This window comes from Octodon degus, unplaced genomic scaffold, assembly GCF_000260255.1.
Source record: "Octodon degus isolate 3935 unplaced genomic scaffold, OctDeg1.0 scaffold00058, whole genome shotgun sequence".
Taxonomy (NCBI): Eukaryota; Metazoa; Chordata; class Mammalia; order Rodentia; family Octodontidae; genus Octodon; species Octodon degus.
In genome coordinates, this window is record NW_004524634.1 from 10,505,752 (window position 1) to 10,521,527 (window position 15,776).

Here is a 15,776-nt window from a genome sequence, read left to right on the forward strand (position 1 = left end):
TATTTCTTTCTTTCTTTCTTTCTTTCTTTCTTTCTTTCTTTCTTTCTTTCTTTCTTTCTTTCTTTCTTTCTTTCTTTCTTCTTTCCTTCCTTCCTTCCTTCCTTCCTTCCTTCTTTTTCCTTCCTTCTTTCCTCCTTCCTTTCTTTTTATATTTTAGGACAGGGTCTACAGGGTCTCACTACTCAAAAAGACTCATGGTGATGCTCCTGTTTACAGCCTCCCAAGTGTTGGGATTACAGGCATGAGCTGCTACCTCCAGTCTCCATCGCCATCTCAGCGCACCCTGAGAGTGGGGCCGGTACCACACTCCAGGGATCAAATGCCTGCGGCTGCACTCTGCCTAAGCAGGCATTTTAATCCTAAATTTCTATATATACAATACACTTTTGTCTCTTCAGGCTACCAGTAAATTATTTTTAACTAATGTCTACATAGAAAACAGATACACATGAAACTCTGTTGTGACAGAATTTACTAAAGATTTGAAGTTACACTAAAAGAAGTAGGAATAGAAAGATACCTTAATAGTAGACTCAGTGACTGGATTTTAATAGAAAATTTAGATTTTTTTACCTGGGAAAAATAGTATGAAATTTTCACAAGGGAGTAAAATCTACATTTGTCTTTGGCACATATGAGTGAGAAAAATCCTTTCTTGGAAGGTGTCAATATTTATTTTCTTAAGCATTAAATGTAGTCATAGTTAGAATTATTTCTTTTAAAAAATAACTTACTTGTTTTTATCTGCAAAATGATGGGATGGGGTTCAGATAAAGCAGCACAACTACTACTATGGTGAATTGCCCCTTAAGGAAATGTTAGGAAAGAAGACAGAGCTTCTTTCTTTCTTTCTTTCTTTCTTTCTTTCTTTCTTTCTTTCTTTCTTTCTTTCTTTTCCCTTTCTTTCTTTCTTTCTTTCTTGCTTGCTTGCTTGCTTGCTTGCTTGCTTACTTGCTTGCTTTTTTGTATTTTAGGGATTCACAAAGTAGTTCAGGGTCTTTGATCTCAAACTATAACGCAGCCTGATCTCAAACATGTGGTAATACTCCTGCCTCAGCTAACCAAGTTCCACTGTGCCTGGCCACCAGGCTATGTACTTTTAAGTCTCAATCAGTAGTAGCAGTTCTGCAATGGACTCTTTTACTAGGATCGCCATGGGAAATTTTCTGATAGTGAAAAATGGATTTTTATCAAGGAATATCCATTCTTTACAATTTTCTTCATAGAATTCCCCGCCCCCCAGCTTGGCTGCTATAAGGGGAGAGTTTGATGTCATTTATCTCTGATAAGAGCCACTATTATAAAAATTCAATATGGCTGATTTAGAATAAAAACAAATACTGAAAAATACAAATAAGCAACTTCCTGACATGAAATATTCCCATTGTTTCCTTGCAAATTGAGAGTCTTACCCAAGACTCACACCAGATGGTGTCTTGCCCAGGGCTGCACTGAGGACAACTCTAATTCCAGCAATTGTGCTTGTGTGTTTCTGGCTTTGCCTCACAGCAATCACATGGTCCTAACTTTCTTCTGCTCCTTTAAACCTAGTGGTTAAAGTGAATTCTTGGTGATCATACAGATGATTGTTTTTATAACAGTCTTCCTAACCATCTGTCCTGTTTTCTTCCACTACAGTCTACCTGAGGTGTTTCACCAAATGGCAATAAAGCCTTTCACAACACTCTTCTCTATGGAAGCCATTATATCAACAAGCTACCTGGTCAGCTTGGACAGCTCCTGACTCTCATCAACTTAAAGGACTTATCTGAGTTAACAATGCTAAAACAGATTACAAAAGAAAAAAAAAAAAAAAAAAAAGAATGTGAACTCATGGATCATTGGAGAAAATGAAATGTAACAGAAAAAGAAGGGCTGGTAGCCTTCATTTAACATGTGGGAGGTTCTCAGAGATAAAATGCATTGAAATGGGTGTCTTTAATTATTCTTTTTCTAACAATGTATTTATTCAGTACAGGATCTTGCTAGGCTCCATGTGGGGCTGGTATGGCAGGCCATACTGGGGATTGAACCTGGGTCCTTGAGCTTTCCAGGAAGGAGCTTAGACTGCTGAGCTATCTCTCTAGCCCTTTAGTTATTGTTAATGTTGAGGATATAAGAGAAAACTACCTAGTTTTTTCTTAAAGGAAGTAATGATGCTTACTAATATCCTTGGGCAACAATAAAGGCACAGGAGGACAGCATCAAACATAAAAAGCATGAGAATGATTTTGCCATGTATCCATGTATCCTGTTTTTCCAGTTCACTTGGTTTTTATTTGTTTGTGTGGCCTCTTGTCCCTTTAGGCTCTATCAGTTCTCCAAAGCTGACAGATATCAGCTATCCAGAGCTGGGAAGCTCTGTGTTCCAGCAATGAATGTCAACAACTTTGTTACCAAGCAGAAGTCTGATAACTTACACTGCTGCTGAGAATCCATTTTGGATGGGTAGGTTCAAATGTTAAAACATATGCAAACTTATAGGGGTTAGAGTTGGATTGGGCTTCTTTTTCTGAAGACTATTCATTAAAGTGGCATACAACTACATATTGTAGTGGATGTTGTTCACCCATATTTCAGAAGAGACTGAGTTTGAAAAGCATAATTAGGAATCAGGATACATATATCCTTCTAGCTCTTTGTTCAGTCTACCAGCTAACATTCTACAAGGAGGAGGAGGAGACAGCTGGCACTGGGGCTCTTAGTGGGCAAGGCAGCTACTACAGCGGGCTGCCTGGAGTGCTGCTGGCATAAAGTACCGCTTGCTATTTCTGCGCAAATGAAAGGACAAAATCAATCAGATTCTTTACATCTATGCGTTACAACCAGATCGCAGGGGAAAAGTGATTCAACAAGTGAAATCCTTCTTGCTAAGTCAAAACAGACCTGACTCAAGTCACTCTCTTCCACGTAATGAAATCGTCATGCTTCTAGCAAGGAGAACCGCTGTTGGATATAGAAATGAGAGCCTCTTCCTATGTTGAAAAATAAAGTCTGTTTCTTCCTGTACTCAGCACAGTATTTCTAACCAGCAGTTGAAATCCAGTTTGCACACTGTGATTGGTCCTTAACTATACAGTTAAGTTTGTGAATTTTTATTCCATTATAATTTATTTTTCATGTCTAATAATTATTTACTGAAAGAAGTAACATAGTACATGCATCAGACTGCTACACCAGATCTTCCACATCCCTTATAGAGTTATATTTTAGAAAGTAAGTATGACTCTTTACTATATTCTCCTCCCTCATGATCTTATGATAATTTTCAGCCCTTCCTTTTGCATTTTTCATTTTGTGGAGAAAAAAAATAATGAAAATGAGCAAAAGTCTTTCTTCATGATGGTGGAAATGGGGTACAGAGGCTGGCCAGATAGCTCAATGGACGAAAGCACCAGCTTAGGCAGAGCACAGTGGATGGGTTCGAGCCCTGGTGTGCTGTGCTGGCCCCAGGTAGCACTCAGAAGGCGATTGTGACTGCGCATTGTGGCATGCGCCTATAATCCCAAGGCTTGGGAGACTGAAAACAGGAGAATCACTACGAGTCTGTTCTGTGTAGTGAGACCCTGTAGACACTGTAGATCCTTGCCTAAATACATTTAAAAAGAAGAAAAAGAAAGACAAAAGAGCAGAAACAGGTTAGGGAGATTCTAAGGTGGTGTAGTGTGTATGTAACTCATATTTATTATATATGACTACAGTGAGAATCTGCTCAAAATTTTAAAAAACTTTCAATATTACCATTTACACTTGACCCCTAGTGCTAGGACTGTTACCTCTTCAGTCAAGTCCCTGATATGTTTCAAGAAACTGAGAATACATCACTGGACACATGAAATTTTTGTGCTACATCCATGTAATCCCAGCACTGAGGAGGCTGAAACAGGAGTGTGGTGGGTTTAAATCTGGGCAACTTAATGAGATGCTATTCCAGAAATTGAAAAAAAGGAAGAAAATAAGTTAAAGTAGTATAAAACTGTGAATGTATTTTATGTTTCATCATGAGAGAGAAAAGTTGAATTTAGAATGGTTAACATATTCTTAAGAGATATGTTTAAACATTCATGAAGGTAGCATTTTTTTTTGCATAAAATTGTGGTTTGCACAGCAGGTACGGTGGCATTTGTCTGTAATCTTAGTATGTGGAGGCTGAGGTAGGAGGATTGTTTCAAGTTCAAGTTCAGCTTTGGCTACAAAGTGAACTCAAAGCCAGTCTGAACTGCGTAGTGAGACCCTGTATCAAAAAGACGAGAGAAAAAAAAAAGAAAGAGAGAAAAAAAGACAAGGGAGGAGAGAGAGACAAAGACAAAAGAGAGAGAAAAAACAGAAGGACAAATAGTTACGTTTTTATTACTATATAGAAGTTTTAAATTGGTTACTTTTCTCTGTTTATCTTGGTCTCATATTGTATATTACTTCAACTAAAGGACATTTCTTGGTCTGCTTATCAAACAGTCATTTGTGACCACTGCAATTGATTAAACATGGCTCCCCTTACCAACAGAAAATCTATTAAACACTGAAATTTGAGAACATGACTTTACTTGCAAAAGGAATCTTTGGAGAGAAGAACAGGGTAACTATTAATGAGATTATCCTATGTTACCCAGTAAGCCCTAAATCTATTGATAAATATCTTTATAAGAGAAGAAAAGGTTAAACAGGTGGAGATGGATAAGGTCATATGACGATAAGACAGAGAACAGAGTCATGCAACCACAAGCCAAGAGCACAAGATATTACGAGAAGCCAGAAGAGACAATAAAATAGGATATTTTAGAACCTACAGAAAGCTCAGCCCTGCCAATGCCTTATTATTGGAATTCTGGCCAGCACAACCATGAGAGAATATTATTTTGGTTTGACACCAATTGTATGGAAACTTTTTACAGCAGCCCTACAAATTTAATATGCTTGCTCTATCTAAAATCATGTTTTCTTCTTTCTCATTTGATTTATTATTATTGTTATTTTATTATTTTTTGTGGTACTAGGGCTTGAACTCAGGACCCTGCACTTGACAGGCAGGCACTTACTCTACTGAGTTATCTCTCCTGCCACTATTTATTCTTTCTCAACATATAGCACTATCAAATATCATATATAATATATAAGCATATATTATTTTTATTGAAGTGCTTTCTCTCACTATAAACTGCAAAGGGTAGGATTTTAAAATTCCATTCATTTCCTTATTCTTAATTCTCCAATAGTGTCTAATACATAGGGATAACACAATAATTTGAATGAAAGGAAACAAAAGGAAGAAAACAGACAGAAGGAGAAAAGAGAATAAGAGAGGGAGGGAAGAAAAATAAAGCTAGCAGTGAAATGGCTCACATATAATCTTCACACATTTGCTTTTAAAGGACTGTAAGAAATAGTAAAAATGTCCTTAAAGTAGGCCAGTGAGCTCCTCTCTGAAGAAATGGCCAAGAAACACCCTGTTCCAAATCCTTCTCCTACCATTACTGGAAGAAAAGGCAGACACCAATCAGTGGTTCTAGGGTGTCGTGAGCAACACCAAGCCAGCTCCTCTGCAGTCACTGGTGTTCTCTTGTTTTCTTCCTAGACTCCCAGTCACACAGCAAGGACGGTGTAAGAACATCTGCTTGCTCTGCTTCTTTATTATTTTGTCGTTTCCACAGCCGTGGTGACAGAATCACTAGTCAGGAGCAGGTCTCCAGAGGGCTCTTCGGTTTAACAATGCCAGGTGCAAGTCATCTACACCAGTGACAACGGCTCTCCAGGCGAGCTCCTACTTCTCTGGAGAGTTAGAAAGGACAGGAAGCAAAGAGCTTCCCCTGGGGATGCAGTGACCAGACTCAGCGAGCAGCCCAACACTCAGTCTCCCTGACTCTAATTTCTGTATTCCAGACAGTGTCATAACTCAGTCTCAGCCTACATGCTTTAAAATGACTTGAAACTAAAATACTGTCTTCTTTTACTAAACTGAAATATTTCTTTATAAATAAAGGTGCTCTAATGAACAATAACGGTCATTACTTAAACTTTAAGACTCTAGGTCACAACTCAAGGGAGGATACCTCTTATCACTGATGACTTGGTTTAAAATGTCAGTTTACAAAGGCAATCATGATAATCATGATAATTAAAGATGCTTATATTTATCATACATTACTTAAGTTTTCTGATAGTCTTCCCTTTGGCTTAATTTTCATTATTAGTACCCATCTGTAAATAACTTTACACCACAAATTATATTTGAAATTAAGAAAAATTATTTTCTGAACACTTTATAATTCATAATATTTTCTAATTAGGGTTTGAGCAAGACGAGTATTTAATTATCTCTATTAACCAGTGGGGGAAAAAGCTATGTAGAAATGAATCATATTGGAAAATATTTAATGCATATAGATTAGTGGATAACATGGTAAGCAAGTACTTCCCGGTTGAGTGAGGTTTTTGGAAACACAAGAAATTATATTGTCAGTTTGGATTTTTTCTTTGCTGTTGTTCTATGTGAAAAAGAATAGGACCTTTTTCAAATTTTGACAGCTATTAAAAAACCCACGTGAATAAGTTCTACAGATATTAATGGAACTGTTTTGAGGTTTTAAAATCAGCACATATCTAACATGCACTGCTGATAGATTTATATTGCATATTTGTTCTACCAAGGTAAGTTGTTTAATCATACAAACTGTTCCTTATAATAAATTATTCCTAATATATCCACAAAATGCGGTTGTGTTATGTTAGCTTCAAAGTTTTCAGTTGTTTTGGTTTTGTTCTTGTTTTACTTTTTAAAATTTTCCTGGATTTCCTGTTATTGGGTTATTCTACAGGCTCACTTTCCTCTCCTCACCTAATATATGCAAGATAAGTGCCAAAGCATAGCACCTGGAGGTTTATTGATTGCCTATATTCACAATTGGCTCAATCAAAGGGATGGAGAGGGGAAAATGACAAAAGGAGTGATAAACAATCAAACAGCCAGAAACCATCATTAGCTCAATCTCTTCCTGTGGACTAAAGATCTTACTTTAGTTAACGAGGATGCAGATTAATGATACACAAACAGCTCATCCTTTGTCATTTTTCCAACCAAGTTTGGAGGGGGAAAAAAGCCAACCTAATTACAAAAACTGATGGAAATACATAAGAATTTGGCCAATTATTCTAAGCATGCTTAAAAACCCTCAGATCTCTCTGGCCCAGTTAAAATGGGAGCAGGGCAAAATTGCATACCACAAAGCACCTTAGATTTAATGAGGGCCTGAAACATCTAGGCATCTCTGATCAACCTAAAATGTAATGCAGGGTACAGAAAGCTAACATCCACTTTGATACTAGGCATCTTAGTTTGATATGAGTTCTCTGGGCAACTCAAGGCCTATAGAGTTGCAGTGTTTTGCATTTTTTATGGTAATGAACTTGAGTAAAAGTTCTGCTGAGAAAATCCTTCTAATGAACTGTTTATTATCCTAATGTCGCAGGTTTTTTCCTCTAATCAGTTGAAATTTTCCTATGAAAACCATTTTATTTGAAAGTGCAATAATTGCTTTCATTAAAATATTAAAAATAATATAATTTTACTGATCTTAATACTTTTCTCAAAAATTGTTATTTATGCAAGTAAATAGGAACATGAAATACATATATGCAAACACTCATAACACACAGTCTTTCTTCAGAAATCCCTCACTTAAGGAAAAAAATCAGATATTGACACCAAATTTTCTTCAGCATTCTCTAATCTCTATCAAACTAAGTGTTATGAGACCCTAAAGAATTCTTGACATGGATTTTGTGCCCTGAACCTAACAAACAACAGCCTTTCCATGTATCTTTTTCCTTTCATTTTTAGAAAAACAAATACATTCCTACTAGTATTTTTTTAAATTTTCTACTTTTATAGAGGTGCTTTTATAGAGCACGTACCCGAGTTGGATAGAGCTGATACGAGGTAGCAACACCAAACTACAGCCAGAAAGTGAAGAAGCTTAGGATATTTACTCTGTGTACCACCATCTGCTCGCCCTATGACCACAGTGGTGGTGGCGTTAGATACTCATCACTCTATCTAAGGCTTCTGGTGCTGAAGACAGTCTTACTCCTTGTTTGCAGGGTGTGTGCAAACCCTTATAACATTATTTTTATTTTTCCTCTTCAAGACAGTGGAAGTTAGAACAGAATGTTAACTGGGCTTGCTTGGACATCAAAGATGCACACTCCTGGGTGTGTCACACAGGTCTTGGAGGCGTGACGTTGGAGTATGTCTCTGTTTACTGTAACCTGCTCCGTTTCCCAGCCACTAGGAACTAAGACACTTTACTTCGCCATGCTTCTTGTGTGAGGTTTCTACCTTAGAAACAATAACCATGGATTCAATACCCTTATTACATGGGCCATATTAAAGCTCTCCTTCTTTATTTTGTCCAGCAATGAGAAAGGAGACAAATACAAGCCCCTATTATTTCCACCATGACCAATCCCCAGAAGCCTCACAATTCTGCTTGTTTTCTCAAATACAACCCATATCTTTATAAATAGTCTATTAGGCTCTGTTCAGTTAGTGCTTTGTATATGTACATTTTTATGCTAGGAATTGAACCGTAGTTTGCTTTAAAACTTTAGATTTGTTTAAGAACCTTGTCCTCTTGCAATGATTTCTTCAGTCCTTTTTGGACACTACTAACAACCACCTTCACTCATTTGTCTACACGTCTTTTCTCCCTAGGCTTTGATGTCATTGATGGTTGGCATTATATTTTTTCTTTATAGGTGATCTGTTTGTTTTCTCTAATATGTTTAAAATTCTGCTGTTTTGCTGAATTTCTGGGATCTTGATTATTATGTATTTGGGTGTAGATTTATTTTGATTATGGATAATTGGAGTTTTATATGCCTCACTTAACAGTGTCAGATTCTTTTCCTATGTGTGAAAAATTTTGTGCTACTAATTCCTCAAGTAGTCTTTTTATGTCATCTGTGTTGGCTCCTGCTGTTTCATTGACAACTATCAATCTATCATTTGCAGTTGAATTGTCATTTCCTGGTTCTTATTATGTTTAAGAGGTTTTTCCTTTGCTGATTGCTAGTTACAATGCTGTCTTCGAGGTCTGAAAGTCTATCTCCAGTTTCATTCAAGTGATTTTTGCCAGCTTTTGAGGGAATTATCAATTTTCTGGATATCTGTTTGAATCTGTTTCATGCATTCTAATTTTTTCTGTGTCTTTCATTCAATATTTCTATCATTTTCTATGCTGTTTTATTTTTTACTCTATATCTTCTTTAGATGAGCTGAGCATTTCTTTCATTATTGTTGCCATTTCTTATTTTTTACTTACTAGATTATTTGTAATATGATTTTCTTCCTATAGCATGATAGAGTTTTTTTCTTTACTTCAATTGCTATCATTTCAAAAATTTCAGGTGTGTGTCTTCCTTCCAAATTCTTCTATGTCAATGTCTTCTGGACTCATTATGGGTGGGCTTGATATTATACTTTAATCATCATGTACTTTTAAGAACTTATACAATGCCAGATAAATGTGTGAGAGGTGAATAAATTATTGATTGTACAAATCTGAAATTCCATTTTTTGTCAGCTAAAGGTTTAAGTTATTTTAAAAGCTTCTTTTATCTGACTCCAGTTGCTTGGTTTAAAATAAATGTATGTTAATTGTGTTATAAGTTACAACAACTCCAGAGGAAGGCTGCTTGATTCTTACATCTGTCCACATTCAAACAGAAATTTGAGTTCCAGGCACCCAAGCCACGAATACAAAGTCTCAAAACATAAGGACTACATGCTGTAAATTGAGTTTATATGGAAATATGTTCCTGTGAACTTTAAAATCATTAACATCTATCTTCTATTTGCCATTTTCATTAAAATGCTTTAGAAGACTTCTTCTGTATTGGACATAAATTCTAAAGGAATGGAGAATTTCCTCGCCAATAAATCAGGTATTGCCAAAGGTTCGTAATGATTGCAAGATAGCTTCTTCTATCGGGTATTTCAAAAAGTTACAAACAATGACATATTAATTCAAAGGCCACCAAGTGATCCACTTTTTTTAAAGATAATCAAGTTTATTCTGTGATCACAGAAATTTACATTAAATGTTCTAAAAATATTTCAACTGCTAAACAATAAAAATCCCTTGCACTAACTATATTTTGCTGATGCAGTTCATTTTTCATTGAATACCACTTGTTTTGTCCAGGCAATAGGAATTACAGGGTTATAGTCCCACTGTTCAGCAAGAGCTAATAGCAGGAATGGTATATTTCATAGAAGAAAGGCTTTTTCCTTTCCATGCAGGCTTTTCTCAGCATAGAAATCTCTCTCCAAAAGCAGTAAAAATAGGTAGCAACCTACAGTAACAATATTATTCTAGATTGGGCATTAGTAATAGCAAGACTTGATTTTCCTATGTAATTTTCATCATAAATTATTCGTATATCATAATCCTTTTATACTTCATTCTTTAAGCAACCCTTCCTTTCAGTACTGCAGCACTTCTCCTGTGAAGCTGGAAGCCAGAGGAAGCTTCATTTACCTTTAGCTCCACTAGTGAGTTTTACAAACACAAAGATATTGTTCCTAAATGTGGACAATTTTGTCCCGAAGGAACATCTGAGAACTCCAAATTCATTTCTAGTTGTTGTACAAGAAAGAAATTCAACACCTTTGAGTAAAATACAAAATCATATTAAACTTTGTGTCATGCACACAGTAGCTTCTCTTAAAAATGAGTCACCTGCCCCAAATTGTGCATAGTGACAGTGCTGAGAAATACTTACATAATGTTTTATCCTTTTTATCAAGGTTTGTTTCAAAAATGGTCATGTAAAAAAAATATGGTCTTTGGTGTAAGAGGAAGCATTGAATGATATCACCAGGAACTGTTCTTTTTCATTTTTAAACAACCACAAGAAATAATGACAGGGCAGGGGAGATAGCTCAGTAGAATAAGTGTTTGCCTGGCAAGCATAGGGTCCTGAGTTCAATCCCCAGTACCTCAAAAGAAAAGAAAGAGAGAAACAACGGCAAAGTCAGGAGTCACAAAGCTCTTGAGTCTTCAGAGGCATGCTTCTATCTGAGGACCATCTAATCCTTTTTTTTTTTCCTTTTAAATACTTTTATTGAGAAACAAATAGCAATGAGACAGTTTCACAACTGCTTACTAGCACATTTTCAACATTAATACATTGGCCTGCCTCAGCTTGCCACAACTATTCATGGATGCCAAGAACATTGTGTTGTATATTTGGCTTTTCGATGTTTCCACTGACAATATCCTCAAAGGAATAAATATGTCCTCTGCGGTGAATATATATATTGGCTCTCTGGATGTGAGAGTTACACCAAGAAGGCCAGAGAAAAGTAGTAATCCTGGAAGCAAGAAATACATTCAGATCTCGGTTTTCATTGTGTTACCTAGAAGAATAATCCAAGGTATTAAAGGAATGGAAAAGACAGGAGAGAAGTGTAGAAGAAGGAGTACAATTTAAATCATTGTTCTCATTAGGATCTTTGGAGAAATCCCATTTTAAAGGACAGAGAAGCAAGAAGTTGCGCCACTATATCAGGATGGAGTAAATATTGTGTTTCCTTCGAATGAAACTCTGCCAATTTCTAGGCCTTAACTTCCACTATATTTCTAATATTTTTTTCTTTCCTTCTTTTTTTTTTAGGGAAGGATCTACAGGGTGTTCAGGGTCTCACTACAAGATATGACTCGTAGTGATCCACCTGTTTACAGCCTCCCAAGAGCTGAGATTACAGGCGCGCACCAGCACACCCAGTCTTATATTTCTATTTTAAATTCCCAGTGAATGCTTGAAAACAAGTAGTGTGAGCTCCTATAACCAATCCACAGGCTCACAGCCCCTTTTCTCTTGTTCCTGCCTTCAGAATCAGGGCCCTGCTTCCTGCTAGCATTTTCCCTCTAGTTTACTCCAAAAGACAGAATTATTCCTTCTCATCTTAATCACATCGAAGATCACTGATCAAGCACTATGAGTTTATGTCCCATTGTCCAGCTGTTTCAATCAATCCTAGCTTAAAAAATTATAGCAATATTAAATACTTTTACTATGTCTGTACCAGATGTTTCTTAAAAATATTAGTTATCCAGCCATGGTGGTACACAAAGGAGTCTCAGAACTTGGGATGCGAGAGAAGGAGGATAATAAATTCAAGTCCATCCTGGTCTAAATGTATGGGCTTATTTTAGTCAGTATGTGTCTGTATGTGTATGTGTGTGTGTTTACTGGTTTTTGATCCCAAGACATTTGCAGTGAGATATGCCCCCCTCTTTTATCTTTTATTGTGTAACAGATTTTGTTAAGTTGTTACATCTGTGAAGCACTATAAACTGCTAGCAATAGTAAAACTAATAATAAGTGGCACTAGTATCATGCGCATGATAATAACGTGATATTAGCTTCGTATAGTTGAGGAAACTGAAGTTTAAGGACATTAAGGAAGTTGTCTACTAATGTACAACAGTTGATATATCAGACAATTAAAACCATTTAACTAATTGAAAAAAAAAAAAGACACCTGGGACTTATGTTTGCTTATTCTCTCTCTCTCTCTCTCTCTCTCTCTCTCTCTCTCTCTCTCTCTCTCTCCTTCTCTTTCTCATTTCTTCTAGAAGTTCCATGTAACAGGAAAGATACTTTATGAAGAAAGTCAAGAAGAGTATAAGCATATTCTTTGAGGTGTTCATAATTTTGATAAGATTCAAGAGACTCTAGAACTCTAAAAGTTTATAAGTGACTTGTTTAAACTGAAACATCATTTGCTAGATTCTAAAGGACAAGAGACCAATACATTGGTCCCTGGCCTCTCTCCCTGTCTGTCTTCCCTACCATTGGGAATGTTCACCCTTCAAGAGAGCCAAATCTTTTTCTGGCTCTCCAAGATGAGACCAAAGTAGTTATTTTTCTGAAGCTTGGACAATAAAATGCAGACACAAATTTTAATATCCTGAAAATAAATAAATAAAATTTGATCCCTCAAGTTAGAAAAGGCACTTGGTCCATTTTTCTCTTGCTCATGAACAGCTCAGAAATTTCATTTAGATATTTTCTTTAAAATATTTTGGCCAGGGAAATGGCTCAGTGGAATAAGTGCTTCCCTGGCAAGTGCAAGGGCTTGAGTTCAGACTCTGGTTCCACAAAAAAACAAAACAACAACAACAAAAAAATTCAATTCAAATGGACTCTGTCTGATTTACTCTTCTTCATTGTTGGGACAAATACCCGACACTCAAAAGAAGGGAAGGTTTACTTAGCTCACAGTTACTAGAGGTTTCAAGATACTGGAGGAGAGGCTGGGGCACTGCCTTGTCCAGGATGACCCTCTCCACCTCTCTGAGAAAGCACAGGCTGGACAGTTTAATAGTCCGCACCTGTCTGGCTCCACCCCTCGGGCCCCGCCCCTCAAGCCACTTTTTGCTCCTCCAGCCAGGTCTGCCCCACAACTTACATGAGGCTTCAGGGGGACAACTAGACACAAACCATAACAGACTCCCAGCTGCTTTAATATGCCATCCGGTCTATTCTGTTGGACACGTGTTCTAATGTGACGCCTGATTCTGGTCTCCACACGGTGAGAGGACAACAGCAGGAGGCCACAGAGCTGGATGATTTGCCATAGAATGTAGATAGGACAGGGACAACCCAGGGCAATGAAGTAGTTCCCACGCTCTCATTTTTGTAAAAGCCATGCTTTGTCATCCTTTTTATAGGCTACAGCAATATTTTGATCCAACAAATCTAATGTCACTTTCCACGAAAGCCTATTGATTAAGGTACAAATTAAATACACAAGGAGGTATGGAAGGAATTAGAAAGAGAGGGAGATGCCATTGTAATAGTTATCCAAATGCATTTCTATTAAATAATATTATTAAAACCCCGAATGTTGTTATTTCTAAATATATATTGCATTTTAATCAAACTACCTTCTTCCTGCTATTTACCAAGAAATTTACATTCTGGCTACACTTCAAAGGCAGTTAGAATCCAGCTAAGTTCTCAGCTATAATAACTATCAGAAAATTGTTCTGAATTATTCATGTTAATTATACTGCACCAAACACTATAGATAGAAAAATGTACTTCTCATTGAAATACGTTTGCCTTAGGGAGATTTCTAAGTTGATCATTGTCTCCCTTTCTAATAATAGGCCCTATAAGAGCCTAGAATGTTCAGCAATGCATATAATAAATTGAATTCCAACCACTATGAATTTTCTGCATAATCAACATCATCTGAATCAACTATGTATCTTCTCTCAGTGTCATAAAAAATCACAACTGAACTGTTTGGTCCAACCAATTACCAATCATTGTAGCACGCATCTTTTTCAATTGTATAGAAAAAAATGAAACTTGGTAGCATTTTATTTTTGTACATAATTTCCACAGAAAATAAACTTTGTGGCACATATTTTTCATTCATTTTTATTTGTTCGCAAGTCCATTTAGTTATTCAGATTGTCAAGAAGCAATTATCAGTCAGCTATTGTTTTATTTCTGCTCTCTTTTGATTCCCTTTGAGGTTTGCTTTTTGTTGTTTTGTGTCAAAGAATTTTATTAGTCATAATCCTCACTTAATAGCTATCAGTACTTTCTCAATTGTTGTCATTCATTCTGCACCTACTGTTCCACTTTTCACTTTGCCAACTTCTTTATACTCATATATTTTTAATCCATGGAATGTTGTATTACAAACACACACACACACACACACACACACACACACAGACACACTTTTATGTGGAAATTGGTATCGATTCTATTCATTCCCATAATGTGAAATGTGGATATTTTGAGGCATTTTCTTTATTTTCCATAATTTTATTGATAAACAAATAGCAATGAGACAGGTTCAAACCAAATTGGTAGGACAGTTTCAATAATTCACACATTGCATACATTTTTCCTAGTGGTTAATTGCTGTACAAGATGCGGACATGATATCCTATTTACAGACACCATTAGAACAAATCCCTCTATTCATTAAGAGTATGTAACTATATATCTATCCTAACCACTTTGAATACACAGATACAAAATGGACTGACAGCTGTGTGATTTTCAAGGGTAGGCCATTCCACATTGTCAGACTGACCTCAACTTTGCCTGTAAAAACATCCTTGATGAATACTCCTGTAAATGCTCAGTGTAAGAGTTTCCTCAGCTTGCACAGAAAGGCAAAATGGTGACAATACTTCAGTATCTAGAGCCATGATGGATTCCTTTGTAAACTGACAACACATTTACAGCTCTATCACACCTACGAAGACGTTTCTACCTCTCTGCTATCTTCCTCAATTGTTGACCACACATTTTTCTTCTAATTTGAATTTCAAGTGGCATTCCACAGTTGTACTTCTCTGATTATTGATGAAAGAGACATGTTGAATTAATTTTAGCCTTTCTGAAATTTTCTGTAAAATGAATGTCTTATATGTTTTGCAATTTCAATTCTATCAGAATATTTCTGTATGTTCATTGTCAACTCTCTGAAGTCTATTGCTTATTTTTTATAATGCATATATCTACTTGGGTCTGTTAGCATCTTGCTTGATTGTTTTGAGAGGCTAAAATATTAACAAGGGAATGTTCTGAAAATGTGGAATTGAAGAAGACATACAGAATGTGTTTCTTAAGCAGACTTCCAACTGATCTTTCTCTCATTAATCTCACTCTTAAGGGCCAGGGAGATGGCTCAGTGGAATAAGCACTTCCCTGGCAAGTGTAAGGGCCTGAGTTCAATCCCC